The following is a 15,762-nucleotide window of genomic DNA, read 5'->3' as shown; positions in this document are numbered from 1 at the left end:
GAATACTGCGAACAGTTTTGGTCCCCTTATTTAAGGAAAGATATACTGGCATTGGAGACAGTGCAGAGAAGGTTCATTAGGTTAATTTCAGTATGGAGGATTTTCTTATGAGAGGTTGAGTAGGTTGGGCCTGTGCTCATTGGAATTTAGGTGGGTGAGAGGTGATCTTATTGAGACATAGAGGATTCTGAGGGGCTTGACAGGTTGGATGCTGAAAGGCTGTTTCCCCTGTGGGGGAGTTTAGGACCAAAGGGGATAATCTCAAGAGTTAGGGGTCACGGAAATGAGGAGGAATTTCTTTTCTCAGAGGGTAGTGAATCTGTAGAATTCTTTGAGAGAGCTGTAGAGGTTGGGTCATTAAGTATATTCAAGGCTGAGATAGACAGATTTCTAATTAGTAAGGGAGTCAAGGGTTATGGGGATAAGGTGGAAAAGTGGAGTTGAGGATTATCACATCAGATCAGTCATGATTCTCATTGAATGACGGAGCAGACACGATGGATTGAATGGTTTACCTCTGCTACTACATCTTATGGTCTTTTGGGTATCAGAAATAAGGGGAATTAGAGTTCAATAAGAAAAGTTAAAAGTATGTACGATTAAATGTCCTTTGTTCCTTTGTTTGTCCTTGAGGTGTAGATTTTAAACACAGCAGATGATTTGGTTTACTGAGTTCTTGGATGCAGTCAGATGTAAAAGCTGTTCCAATTATTGAGATCTCGGTTCACTGCTCGGTTTCTATAGGTTGGCTCCTTGAACCAGAAATCACACTTATTCCAAAAGAGAGAAATAGAGTGGCTTTCAGCCTGTTTACTCTATTGAAGGCTTTCATGACATAACCTGTGTAACATGCAATGTCTATCTAGGGGCTAGGCAGCCTTGCCTTGAAATACTTTCACCCATCATGTATTTGCAGGAGGTTTTGGGTGCCATTTTTGGGTGTCAGAGCCATTGTTTCAATATCCACTACTTTGCATTTTTTAAAATATCTCTGTCTTAGGCAGTTATGATTTTAGCTGGATATCTGTCTGGATTATAGGAAATGTTAGAAAATGTCGATAGGCACTACCGAGCCATGTCCCTGACCACCCAGGGCTTCAATGGCCTCTGAGTCCCCAATTGTGCCTGGTCTCCACTAGTGGAGATCAGTGGTGATTTTTGCCGGACTTGTGACATGCCCTAAAGTTTGAAACTTCTGGGAGCTGGGAGAATCTGACGGCGAACGGACTAGACATAATTTAAATGCTACTTTATATATGCTAATTGGCCTCATGCCCTTTCTGGGTGCAATCCAGTGTGCGGTGGTAGAAAGGGACTGCGTGATATTTCTTGAGATTGGCACAATCAGAGTCAGGTGCGGTGAGGCTGAAAAACCATCCCCAGCCTTGGAAATCTCTCCAAAAATTGCTCCAACTTGCCTCAACACTGGCCCATTTTGCACAGTTACAATTCCATCTCCTGACACTCCATTCCCCTGGGTTCCCAAGTCTACATTCCAGCTTCAGTGGATCCTCATGGCTTCTCCTGTGCACCCATTGTTTAAAGTCTGCCAACTGCAGACCTTTTTCTGAATCATCATAGAATCATGGAAACCCTACAGTGCAGAAGGAGGCCATTTGGCCCATCGAGTCTGCACCGATAACAATCCCACCTAGACCTTATCCCCATAGCCCCACACATTTACCCCCCTAATCCCTGTAACCTACACATCCCAGGACACTAAGGGGCAATTTTGCTGGCCAATCAACCTAACCTGCATATCTTTGGACTGTGGGAGGAAACCGCAGCATCCGGAGGAAACTCACGCAGACATGGGGAGAATGTGCAAACTCCACACCGACAGTCACCCAAGCCGGGAATTCCCAGGTTCTTGGAGCCGTGAGGCAGCAGTGCTAACCACTGTGCCACCATGCTGCCCCACTTCTGCTTGGAACCTTTTTCTTTACTCCCCTCTTTTTCTTATCTCGCTCTCTGTGTCCCTGCCTGGGACTCTTCTCAACTATGGCTCTCTGCTCCTAGGTCACATGTGTGCAGGCACATTGGGCCTATCCTTGGCCTGACGAACTACATAAACACTGGATTGCGTCTTTGTTTCCCACGCCCGATCCATGTATGTGCAAAACGCCTGGTGCCTGTTGGGACTTCCTGGCCATCGCTCTGTAAGAAGGCAAGTTGGATTTTGTAACCACCTTATGTGCTTTAAGGAAGACATCCCAGTTTCTCCAGTCCCACCTAAATAAAAGCCTTCTTCCCTGGCATCATTCTGGTAAAACACAGTTGTTGCTGGCAGGCAGAGGGAAGTAGCCATCTTTAAAGGCTAGCATAAATAAGTGGGGAGGGCACCTCATTCATGGGTGTATCCAACACACAAGATGTCATCCACCCCTTCCTTTGTGCTGCGTATCTGTCAGAACATTGCACACCACCCCCTCTCCCCACTTCCTCGGCTCTGGGATCTCTCCCTGCCCTAAAGCCCTAGGATTTACTTTCTTGGGGCAGCTATTTCCTTTCTGGCCTTTTTCCTGTCGTCCTGGTAGCTCCCACTACTTAGCTCCCAGCACTGACTGGTCAATCGGATTGGCTGGCAGTTCCAGAGGGTAAGAAGTCTCACAACACTAGGTTAAAGTCCAACAGGTTTATTTGGTAGCAAATACCATAAGCTTTCGGAGCGCTGCTCCTTCGTCAGATGGAGTGGTCTGAGACCACTCCATCTGACGAAGGAGCAGCAAGCTCTGAAAGCTTATGGTATTTGCTACCAAAAAAACCTGTTGGACTTTAACCTGGTGTTGTGAGACTTCTTACTGTGCTTACCCCAGTCCAACGCCGGCATCTCCACATCATGACTTCCAGAGGGGAGCAGCTTCCTCCCAATTTAACTTGCCCAAAGTGTGTTAGGGCTGCGGTATGGGCTGGCATGGAGTGAGTTAGCTTCTGGCTGCCTTTTCTTCTTGAGAGGGATGAGCAACCTGCCCTCCTATAAAATGCAACCCCATGTCTCTATTCATAAAACATGGTTTTTTAACAGCTTTATCAAATGTGTCCTTTCACTTTCAGTGGGTAAATCCCCGAATCAGTCTGATCCTGACATTGTTATCGTCAATATGAACTAAATGGTACAATTATGTAATGTGGAACTCGCCTGTAGCCATTTGGATTATTAGGAAGGATCCCACTGTATTTTGCTGATTATTGGATTCCCAATGCATTTCAGAGATTTTTTATTTATTGGCTTACACTCACAAAGCATTTTCAGGTTATTTTATGTGCTATATTTGCTTTTTTAATTCTAGGTGTATGAACAATGAGAGAAAAAGCTGCAGTAATACCCTCTGAAACGAGGACCAGAAACATCTGGACCTGATGGAATACAGCAGGTTTTCACCTGGGCCTGCTCATGGTAGGTTGTGCGATAGACTAGGAGAAACGTCCTGGAAACAAGAATATAAGAACATAAGAAATAGGAGCAGGAGTAGACCATCTAGCCCCTCGAGCCTGCCCCGCCATTCAATAAGATCATGGCTGATCTGAAGTGGATCAGTTCCACTTACCCGCCTGATCCCTATAACCCCTAATTCCCTTACCGATCAAATCACTGAGTAGCAATGCATCAGGAGGTAGTACTTCCTCACTCCGGCTGTTATGAATATGTATCGCCGGCTGGACCGGGGGTCTAGGCTTTTCCAGTGCCTCTTTTGATGTCTAGAAGCTCAACCTCCTGTCTTAAGCTTTTCGCCATCTTGACAGAGGCTTCCTTATTCTATTACACCTGTGAGTGCTCCAACAGTAGTTTCAGCAGAGCTGGTGAAAGACTGCTGTGGTCTGAAAGGGAATTCTAGAGATGGCCTTGTCCAGTGACCTCTGAGTGTTGAGCCCGATAGAGTTTGCTTGCTGGTCAGTGCAACCTGGCTGCCGCCTGGGCAGTCTGGCTTAGCTGGTGAATTGGCACCATACTGGGTATTAGCTAAGGGGTGATGAGGGAACAAACATGCTGAGATCCTGAGGCAACATGTGCCACTCATGGTGTGTCGTTACCATTCTGATGAGTTTGGATCTCATTAATTTCACACGATTGCCTCCTTCATAGCCCCAATCTATTTTCTCCACCAATCTATCTAAGGAGAAGCATGGGTTTGAGAAAGGCAGCCATTAGAGCTTCCACCAAAGCTGAAATCTTGGAAACATGGACTCCAGCGAGGGTCTGACAACAGCATCCTTGCCTCTGAAGGCTGCATCTCTGCCCTTTTCAGCAGAGCTGGAAGAAGGATCTTGTTCTTTGGTGAAGTGTCCCCTGGCTTGTCCCTGCCACCAGTACCTGCTGTGGCTCACAATGTGTGGACTGATTTATCTCACTTTCTAACCAGTTGAGTTGCCTGTCTGTTTTCAGGCTTGGGAGTGATGGAACCTCCTTACAAGTATTCTCTACCCATAGGCTGTCTTCTTCAAAGGGTTTCGGCTATTGAGGAGGACCTAGAGGAAAAACAAAAGGGACAGTAGTTAGGATGGGTGAGAGAAGCAGTTGCAGAAAGCATGCATGATGAGTGTTATCCAGTGCTCAATTAAAAAAGACCCCTGTTTAAAGTTTATTTATTAGTCAAAGTAAGGCTTATGTTAACACAGCAATGAAGTTACTGTGAAATTCCCCTAGTCGCCACACTACAGCGTCTGTTCGGGTCAATGCACCTAACCAGCACAGTCTTGTGACTGTGGGAGGAAACCGGAGCACCCAGAGGAAACCCATGCAGACACTGGGAGAATGTGCAAACTCCACACAGTGACCCAAGCCGGGAATCAAACCCGGGTCCCCCTGGCGCTGTGAGGCAGCAGTGCGAACCACTGTGCCACTGTACCTCTTTATTGAAGGCTTCTCAAGATGCCCAATATGTATAGCTCTGGCAGACCATGAGTTTGGTCTTGCTACTGTAGCTTGTTGAGGGTCTTGAAGTTAGCTCTTGCTTTTCACATGATTCATGGTGTTCTAGAGAAAAGGAAGAAAATACAGTACTCACCCTTTATACTCCAATGTGGTAATTGGGAGCTTCTGCATGGTAACCAGATCCTGGGGATCACACTCCTGATCACACGGCCTCTGAAATCTCAATACCTAGTGGACAGTCTGACGGCCAACCCTCCCGGCACTGGACTTTCCTTCTCGCCCTTACCACATTCACAAATTGCTCATTGGGCCTTGCCTGTATATTTTATCTCAGATGATTTACCTTCTAGCATCCTGCAAACGGAAGAAGACACAAAGGACTGCTTCAATGCAAAAGATGTATTCCCACTTGAATAGGCCTCTAGCTGATCTGTTGGAAATTGAGTTCTGGAAGTGAATGTGTTGACAGTCGGGTTAACCAATTCAGTGAAAATTACTATGAGGCCTGACCATAAATTAAAATTGGGACTGCATTGTTGATAAATTTGCTGAGAGTTTTGTGGTTTTGCTCTAATTCTAGTTTACTAGCAACAGCACCAACTCTACCATATACACTTCCATCATTACACGTTGCCGCAAGGTATCCCCCTCACTGCTCCCTTCAGGTGCAGCCAACTGCTTTGTTTTGTGATTTACAGTTAGTACCTTGTTCATAAATGCTTCTGCTTTCATGGCACATACGCTATATGCTACATCCAGCCTGTTATCAAAATATAAATATAATAAATTGACCCTCGTGTCAGTCCAAAGATGTGTGGGTTAGGTTGATTGGCCAGGTTAAAAATTGCCCCTTAGAGTCCTGGGATGCGTAGGTTAGAGGAATTAGCGGGTAAAATATGTGGGGGTAGGGCCTGGGTGGGATTGTGGTCGGTGCAGACTCGATGGGCCGAATGGCCTCCTTCTGCACTGTAGGGTTTCTATGATTCTATGATTTCTATCCATCTCTCTCACAACTCTCTCATATCACAATTCTCCTTCACATGTTTTTTCACTCAAAATGGAGCACTGTCTCCTGTTCTATCCAAGTTATGAGTCACCAGCATTGCTTCATCAACATTATACTCGTTCTGTAGATGTTCCAGGCAGAATTATTGACCCATTTGCATATTTGCCTCAAAGGAAATCATCACAACTTATGCTTTAAAATTCTGCTGTCCAGCAAATTAATTAGTTTTCTGAATATCTTGATCCAAAAGACATCCAAGTACTCATGACCACTTTATCTCGCTGTGGCCAATATTTTGGACTAGACTTTCAATCAGGGGTTGGAAACCTGAGGGTCAAATCATTTCCATGTCCCCAGCTTGCCAATGGCAGTTGTGTCAGTGTTTTCAAATTCAAAGGCCCTAGTTGGCCTGGAGGCCTGTTTGATGCTCAGTTAGTGACCTGGGAGCGATCAGGAGGTGGGATTGAGTTATGGAGGCCAATGTAAAAAGGCAAATGGTAGCCATGACTGGGCTCGCCATTGCCTCAAGTTCTGGAGCAGGAGGATTTTCGGTGGGTCAATACTGGCTGAGCCAATGTAGCCACATGATTCTCTTTCCTTGAGGCTTTGGTGGATCTTAGGTGGGATTTTCCGGCTGCACTCGCCCCAAGACCAGAAAATCCTGCCCGAGGTCAACAAATCTTTGCATGGTCCGTGTTCTGCCTGCTACAATTCCTGTGGTGGGCGGGATGGGAAAATTCCACCCTCATGTCGGAAAGGAAAGATGAGCTCTTCCCTCATTTCGGGAAAATAAATCCTCCAAACCAGGTCAAGCGGGCATGGATGGAGTTGGCTGCGGAGATTAGCAGCTGGGGAATAATTTAGAAGATGGGGTGCAATTCAGGAAGTAGCTCAATGATCTGCTAATGTTTGGCAAGCAACACTGGGTTACAGGTCTCTAACTCTGTGGATACCAACATGCATGCAAGCTGAGGAGACCAATTCCCCACAGTTCTCCTTAACATTGTCAAACTACGTGGCCAGCTGCATCACTGAGATGGCAGCACCCCGCCCCCCACCTCCCTCCCTTCATTCTTAGAATGCAACTGAGTAGGGGCATCACTGAGGACCGCAACATCAAGTCAATATCCTGCTGGAACAGGTGAAGGACAGATTTCCCACACATCTATCTCTCTTCAGGCTGTAGGAGAATGCACATATCTGGAGAGATATCTCAGATTGGGGCGGCACGGTGGTTAGCACTGCTGCCTCACAGCGCCAGTGACCCAGGTTCAATTCTGGCCTCAGGTTGCTGTCTGCGTGGAAGTTTGCATATTCTCCTGTGTCTGCGTGGGTTTCCTCCGGGTGCTCCGGTCCAAAGATGTGTGGGTTAGGTTGATTGGCCATGCTAAATTGACCCTAGTGTCAGGGGATTAGCAGGGTGAATATGTGGGGTTATGGATGTAGGGCCTGGGTGGGATTGTGGTTGGTGCAGACTTGATGGGCTGAGTGGCCTCCTTCAACACTGTAGGGATTCTATGATCTTATGATTTGTGGTGTTGTGTTGCAGTTGCAGCCCCGCCTCTGGAGAAGCACTGCTAGAGATCGCAAGGATGTCACCGTGTTGGGCTATGGGCAGGAGGTTGTCCAGAGCAGGGTCATTTGATAGCTCAATTGAAAGATGAAGGGCATGGAGGTCACTGCTGTCCAATCCTGCTGTGACTATAAAACCACTGTCATCTATTGGGTTGGTTGTGCTGATGCATCTGTTGAGTAGTTTGTGTTCTCAGTATCCATTTCTTCCATTCCCCACAAGTCCATTTACAGAGATGGTGCAAGATGCTGCAACCCAGTCATTGCTGGGGAGAGATCGCCTCTGTGTGAGACAGTGTCAGCACATCATTCCTCTCCACCTTCTACCAGCACAGACACACCTACCTCAGTTGGGCCTCAATCTACCTTAGAACAGGGACCACTGAGTGAACCGTATAAATTATGAATAAGCAAGGAGGGTGAGGGTGAGGCAGAGTCAGCTGTAGGCAGTCCCCTTTGGAGGAAGGTGGACAGACAAAGGCAAGTTCCACTGAGTAAAAATACAGGGCTTCAGCCAAGACAGAGAAGAGTCCTTCTGGAACATTAGATGCAGATGAGTTTCTGAATGTTAGATATCTCTGAGGCATTGCTAAACCATGGGGAGATAATGGAGAATTCTATGTAGTACAGCTACTCTATGATGACTTGGCTTTGAGCACATGAACTCCTCCACTAAGGGGCCAACCTCTTGGCGAGCCATTTGCAGCAGCATTCTGAGTGAATGTACGAGCAGTGCACTGAAATGAGAAACAAGAGTCAGATTCTCTATATCATTAACCACTGTATGGCGTATGGTGAGGAGATGCTTGTAGTTTATGCCAGCTGTGGCCTCATTCAACATGCAAGTGCTGCAGGCAGTCAGAGACACTGATGAAAGGACCAGCCCTCAGGGGACGCTAGTCTCATCCCTTGCCTCCTCGGCCTCTCTGACTGAAGAACCATCCGTGCAGCAAGGCTCTGTGACTGTCCCGCAATGAGACAGGTGCAACAGCCTACAGAGAAGCCTCTAAGCCAAGGGTAGAGACAAGAGCACGGACTGGCTTCACCTTATCCTCAACTACAGGAGGTGTACCCGATAGAAGTGGATAAAACTGCAAGGCATCCATCTTTAGATGCACTTTAGGAATCATTTGAGTTATGTTTTCTCATTGATTTTTGGTCATTGATTTTTCCTTTGTTATATTATTGATTATGACAATTAGCTGACGTGTGTTAGCACTGCTTAATGCCAAGCAGTTGGAGTTACGGGGCAGGAGGGCAGCTGAATTTCATGTGATGCTATGCATGGTGCTGGGGGAGACTGTTGGCTATGGAGACCCCATTCTCCATCAATATGGGGACAATGGGATGTTTCAGATGTTACTGTCACTGGATAATTTCTCTCTCTGATGGAAGATGAGTTGTAGAGACATCTGTCATAAAGACTGGGAACCACTCAAGTGTAACATTGTTGAATTAGCATGGCCCTGGTAGCCTTGCCAGCCTGCTGATCGCCATTAGTCATGATGTGGAGATGCCGGCGTTGGACTGGGGTAAACACAGTAAGAAGTTTAACAACACCAGGTTAAAGTCCAACAGGTTTATTTGGTAGCAAAAGCCACACAAGCTTTCGAGGCTCTGAGCCCCTTCTTCAGGTGAGTGGGAATTCTGTTCACAAACAGAACTTATAAAGACACAGACTCAATTTACATGAATAATGGTTGGAATGCGAATACTTACAACTAATCCAGTCTTTAAGAAACAAAACAATGGGAGTGGAGAGAGCATCAAGACAGGCTAAAAAGATGTGTATTGTCTCCAGACAAGACAGCCAGTGAAACTCTGCAGGTCCACGCAACTGTGGGAGTTACAAATAGTGTGACATAAACCCAATATCCCGGTTGAGGCCGTCCTTGTGTGTGCGGAACTTGGCTATCAGTTTCTGCTCAGCGACTCTGTGCTGTCGTGTGTCGCGAAGGCCGCCTTGGAGAACGCTTACCCGAATATCAGAGGCCAAATGCCCGTGACCGCTGAAGTGCTCCCCAACAGGAAGAGAACAGTCTTGCCTGGTGATTGTCGAGCGGTGTTCATTCATCCGTTGTCGCAGCGTCTGCATAGTTTCCCCAATGTACCATGCCTCGGGACATCCTTTCTTGCAGCGTATCAGGTAGACAACGTTGGCCGAGTTGCAAGAGTATGTACCGTGTACCTGGTGGATGGTGTTCTCACGTGAGATGATGGCATCTGTGTCGATGATCCGGCACGTCTTGCAGAGGTTGCTGTGGCAGGGTTGTGTGGTGTCTTGGTCACTGTTCTCCTGAAGGCTGGGTAGTTTGCTGCGGACAATGGTCTGTTTGAGGTTGTGCGGTTGTTTGAAGGCAAGAAGTGGGGGTGTGGGGATGGCCTTGGCGAGATGTTCGTCTTCATCAATGACATGTTGAAGGCTCCGGAGGAGATGCCGTAGCTTCTCCGCTCCGGGGAAGTACTGGACAACGAAGGGTACTCTGTCCACTGTGTCCCGTGTTTGTCTTCTGAGGAGGTCGGTGCGGTTTTTCGCTGTGGCGCGTTGGAACTGTTGATCAATGAGTCTAGCGCCATATCCTGTTCTTATGAGGGCATCTTTCAGCGTCTGGAGGTGTCTGTTGCGATCCTCCTCATCCGAGCAGATCCTGTGTATACGGAGGGCTTGTCCGTAGGGGATGGCTTCTTTAACGTGTTTAGGGTGGAAGCTGGAGAAGTGGAGCATCGTGAGGTTATCCGTGGGCTTGCGGTACAGTGAGGTGCTGAGGTGACCGTCCTTAATGGAGATGCGCGTGTCCAAGAATGCAACCGATTCCGGAGAGTAGTCTATGGTGAGCCTGATGGTGGGATGGAACTTGTTGATGTCATCATAGAGTTGTTTCAGTGATTGTTCACCATGAGTCCAAAGGAAGAAAATGTCATCGATGTACCTAGTGTATAGCATCGGTTGAAGGTCCCGTGCGGTGAAGAAGTCTTGTTCGAACCTGTGCATGAAGATGTTGGCATATTGAGGTGCAAATTTGGTCCCCATGGCTGTTCCGTGTGTCTGGATGAAGAACTGGTTGTTGAAGGTGAAGATATTGTGGTCCAGGATGAAGCGGATGAGATGTAAAATTGCATCTGGAAGCTGGCAGTTGTTGGCGCTGAGCACTGAGGCCGTTGCAGCAATGCCATCGTCATGGGGGATGCTGGTGTAGAGTGCTGAGACATCCATTGTGACGAGGAGCGCTCCTGGTTCAACTGCTCCTCATAAGAACAGGATATGGCGCTAGACTCATTGATCAACAGTTCCAACGCGCCACAGCGAAAAACCGCACCGACCTCCTCAGAAGACAAACACGGGACACAGTGGACAGAGTACCCTTCGTTGTCCAGTACTTCCCCGGAGCGGAGAAGCTACGGCATCTCCTCCGGAGCCTTCAACATGTCATTGATGAAGACGAACATCTCGCCAAGGCCATCCCCACACCCCCACTTCTTGCCTTCAAACAACCGCACAACCTCAAACAGACCATTGTCCGCAGCAAACTACCCAGCCTTCAGGAGAACAGTGACCAAGACACCACACAACCCTGCCACAGCAACCTCTGCAAGACGTGCCGGATCATCGACACAGATGCCATCATCTCACGTGAGAACACCATCCACCAGGTACACGGTACATACTCTTGCAACTCGGCCAACGTTGTCTACCTGATACGCTGCAAGAAAGGATGTCCCGAGGCATGGTACATTGGGGAAACTATGCAGACGCTGCGACAACGGATGAATGAACACCGCTCGACAATCACCAGGCAAGACTGTTCTCTTCCTGTTGGGGAGCACTTCAGCGGTCACGGGCATTTGGCCTCTGATATTCGGGTAAGCGTTCTCCAAGGCGGCCTTCGCGACACACGACAGCGCAGAGTCGCTGAGCAGAAACTGATAGCCAAGTTCCGCACACACAAGGACGGCCTCAACCGGGATATTGGGTTTATGTCACACTATTTGTAACTCCCACAGTTGCGTGGACCTGCAGAGTTTCACTGGCTGTCTTGTCTGGAGACAATACACATCTTTTTAGCCTGTCTTGATGCTCTCTCCACTCCCATTGTTTTGTTTCTTAAAGACTGGATTAGTTGTAAGTATTCGCATTCCAACCATTATTCATGTAAATTGAGTCTGTGTCTTTATAAGTTCTGTTTGTGAACAGAATTCCCACTCACCTGAAGAAGGGGCTCAGAGCCTCGAAAGCTTGTGTGGCTTTTGCTACCAAATAAACCTGTTGGACTTTAACCTGGTGTTGTTAAACTTCTTACTGTGATCGCCATTAGCCCAAGGATTTGATTTGATTTATTATTGTCAAATGTATTAGTATACAGTGAAAAGTATTGTTTCTTGCGCACCATACAGACAAAGCATGTCGATCACAGAGAAGGAAACAAGAGAGTGCAGAATGTAGTGTTACAGTCATAGCTAGGGTGTAAAGAGCAACTTAATGCAAGGTAGATCCATTCAAAAGTCTGATGGCAGTAGGGAAGAAGCTGTTCTTGAGTCAGTTGGTACGTGACCTCAGACTTTGTATCTTTTTCCTGACGGAAGAAGATGGAAGAGAGAATGTCCGGGATGCGTGGGGTCCTTAATTATGCTGGCTGCTTTGCTGAGGCAGTGGGAAGTGTCGACAGAGTCATTGGATAGGAGGCTGGTTTGCGTGATGGATTTGGTTACATTCATGACATTTTATAGTTTCTTGCGGTCTTGGGCAGAACAGGAGCCATACCAATCTGTGATACAACCAGAAAGAATGCTTTCTATGGTGCATCTGTAAAGGTTGGTGAGAGTTGTAGCTGACATGCCAAATTTCCTTAGTCTTCTGAGAAAGTGGAGGGGAAGGTGGGCTTTTTTAACTATAGTGTCGGCATGGGGGGACTAGGACAGGTTGTTGGTGATCCGGACACTTAAAAACTTGAAGCTTTCGACCATTTCCATTTCGTCCCCGTTGATGTAGACAGGGGCATGTTCTCCACTTCCAGAAGTCGATGACAATCTCCTTCGTTTTGTTGACATTTGAGGGAGAGATTATTTTCGCTACACCAGTTCACGAGATTCTCTATCTCATTCCTGTACTCTGTCCCGTCATTGTTTGAGATCTGACCCACTATGCTGGTGTCGTCAGCAAACTTGAAAATTGAGTTGGAGGGGAATTTGGCCGCATAGGATGATCTCAGCAGTCTTCCTTCAAGCCAGGTTGCTGGACTCCTTTGGTGCGTCACCTTCATCCTCCTTCTTGTCCTCCACTGTGGAAGAGTGACATTCCATGTCCTTCTTTTCAGCCAGCTTCATGCTTTTTGTATAGTCATGTTGTGCAGCAAATGACCACAATATGAGACATTCCGGCCAGCTTATATTAGAGGGCACCAACCAACTGATCAAAGCAAGAAAAGCGCATCTTCATGATGTCAATGATCTGTTAATTTCACATTCTTTTAGTCGATGGTTGTGCTCTCTCCATCTGTACTTGGGTACTGGATGGGTGTGAAGAGCTCTTTGGAGAATCTGGATGTTGACAACAATAGATATGGCAACTGGAACTCCAGGATAAGGAAATGACAGCAGCCTAGAAACTGAGCACACACCTACAAGATGTGCCCCTGTGATCTGATATATATAATACCTGCTGTATATTCATTGAGTGGAAGTCTTTTTAGTTCAGTAATCTGGCTGGCTGCTGACATAATGGATATGTGGGTACAGTCAACAACCCCTAGGATCTGAGGGAATCTCAATAGGGCACCTAACCTTGTCTTCAGAGGCTTTTGAAAATCCAGCCCTCTTCATAGAATCTGTGGCATGGAGACAAGCCCTTTGGCCCAAACTGGTCCATGCTGACCAAAAATCCCATCTAAGCTAACCCCATTTGTTTGCATTTGGCCCATATCCCTCTAAACCTTTCCCATTCATGTATCTGTCCAAATGTCTTTTAAACGTTGTCAATGTCCCTGCCCCAGTCACTTCCTCCGGCAGCTCATTCACATATGTACCACCCTCTGTGTAAAAAAGTTGCTCCTCAGGTTCCCATTAATTCTTTCCCCTAACTTAAACCTATGCCCTCTAGTTCTCGATTACCCAATTCTGGGAAAAAGACTGAGTGCATTCACCCTATCCATGCCTCTCATGATCTTGTACACCTTGTTCCCAAGTGATGTGCACCCCAGAATCAACAAAGGTGCTGATACTATTTTTCAAACACGTCAGGCATACGTCCTTGTAAGTATTTTAACTAACAATGATTTGATGTTTCAAGATTTTTTTAAAGAGGGAATATTTTATTTCCACCAGTGTCTGAGCACTGTTGATGAGACACAGTTGGCATGTTTGAAAAGGCCCATGTCTAGTTCATTTTCCCGTGGATTTATCATTACCTTTTACATTCAACTTAGAAATCTACAACATGAAGATGGATGTTACATTCTGCACAGCGTCCTCCAGAAAGGTGAAGGTATATGCCTATTAGAAATGTAATGAGGAAATTCCAATTGACGACAAAACTTGGAGGACAATTAAATAGAGACATGATTAAGGACTGTGTCTAATCTTGGCTGGTTCAGAGAGGCAGTTACTGCTAAAGTTCAGCACTTCCAACTGATGGACTCACTACCATTCACTGCGATATAGGGCGGGTGCATGATGTGGTCAGGTGACAATGCCAATGCAATTTTATTGTTGATGGTATGTCACTCTGCTCATTATATTGCTGAGGATGAAGTTCTCACTCTGCCCGGAAAGAAATCCTCACTCCGGTTCAGGATGAAGTCCTTCATGACCACTTGGCATCAGAAGGAAGCCTTCACATTTGCTTTGAATGACTTTCTCCCTCCAGTTTGGGATGAAATCCTCATTCAGGCTTGGAATGAAGACCTCATGCCCGCTTGGATTAAAGTTCTCACTGTGGCTTGAGATGAATTCCTCATGCCTGTTCATGATGAACTTCTCTTGGCTACTGCCCAATATTAAAGGCTCAAACTTATGCTGCTCATTGATGGGAACCTTGAAAGGTTCTTGAAACCACTAAGGGTTAGGATTCCTTCTTGACACTCCAATCTAGTGCTGCTCAAACTGGTTGATTCGCCCTCATTTGACAAGGCAGTGTTACTATACTTCATGTTCTGTGTTTGTAGATTTGTTTAGGTCCAAGTTCGGGTTCTTAAGTCCTGACTCTTGCTAACCTATGCTTAAGTTCTTTGGGTGTTGAGAAATCAGCGTATGTTTCATATTAGTGAACCAGAAACTTGTTGAATTCTCAGTTTTATTTGGAGATTATGAGTGATGCCAAGCTGACTTTTTTTTAAATGGGAGTTTTTGGGAAGCTTGTTATAATAGGCTTTTCATAGAGAAATAGCATAATTCTAAAAAGCAGCTCAGTCACTGGCCTCTAGCGCCTTTTGATCTTTAATATCCTTAACAGCTTATTCAGCGCCCACTTGAGGTTTTAGTTATGCCTTAACTAATTATGTGATGTTAGTGGGTGAGTGCTATTGTGTATTAGTGAGGTTGCTTGTCTGAACTCTTGCTTTTAGTTTTAATGTTCCATTATCTTCAAGTCTCTTAAAACAGGCAGATACTGTAGATCATTTAGATCCCAAACATACTCTCCAGGTTTATTTTATACATTGTTGCTCCTTTACTGTTTGTTTTTCCTTGATCATTTCCTGACAGGCAAATGATGAATTTCGTGTCTTTCTGATACAAAATTTCTCTCCTGCTTCCTTTCACAACTTTATATGGATTCCTTTAGCTGCCTTCTTCTAATTTAGTTTAGATTGTGGAGTTTAAAATGCTACATCACTTAGGTTACGAAGCACATCTTTGGCCATATTTCTTGATTAGCTCGGTTGAGCTTCTAACATCTCAAACCCTCTGGGAAGAAACTACCTTTCAAATGTGCCGCACTTTGCTTCCTTCATTTTCATCGGCCACATTCCTTTTTTGAGATTCAGATACTATGAAATAGATTTGCTGTTCCTTTGTTTTCTAGTGGACCATCTTTTGTCTTTGACTATTTCAACAAACTAACCAAGTTAAATTGATTTGAACTGCTGTTTGGCACTTCTGCAGGGATACTCTGACTTCTCCCTCCTCCCACACATACAAAATAAAGTGATTCTTTCTTACCATCTTCAATTTCAAATCCATTTATTCTTCAAAATGTTTTGATTCTCTGCTCTGCTACATTTATGCTAAAGGAGTTTTTTTCTGTTTGGTTCTTTGCTTGCTTTATGGTGCTTTATACATTCTTGATTGATGTATTCGCATTCTGTTATAAAGACCGATT

The sequence above is a fragment of the Mustelus asterias genome, chromosome 10 (assembly GCF_964213995.1).
Source record: "Mustelus asterias chromosome 10, sMusAst1.hap1.1, whole genome shotgun sequence".
Taxonomy (NCBI): Eukaryota; Metazoa; Chordata; class Chondrichthyes; order Carcharhiniformes; family Triakidae; genus Mustelus; species Mustelus asterias.
The sequence above is the reverse complement of the archived record's forward strand: the minus strand, read 5'-3'. Positions refer to the sequence as shown.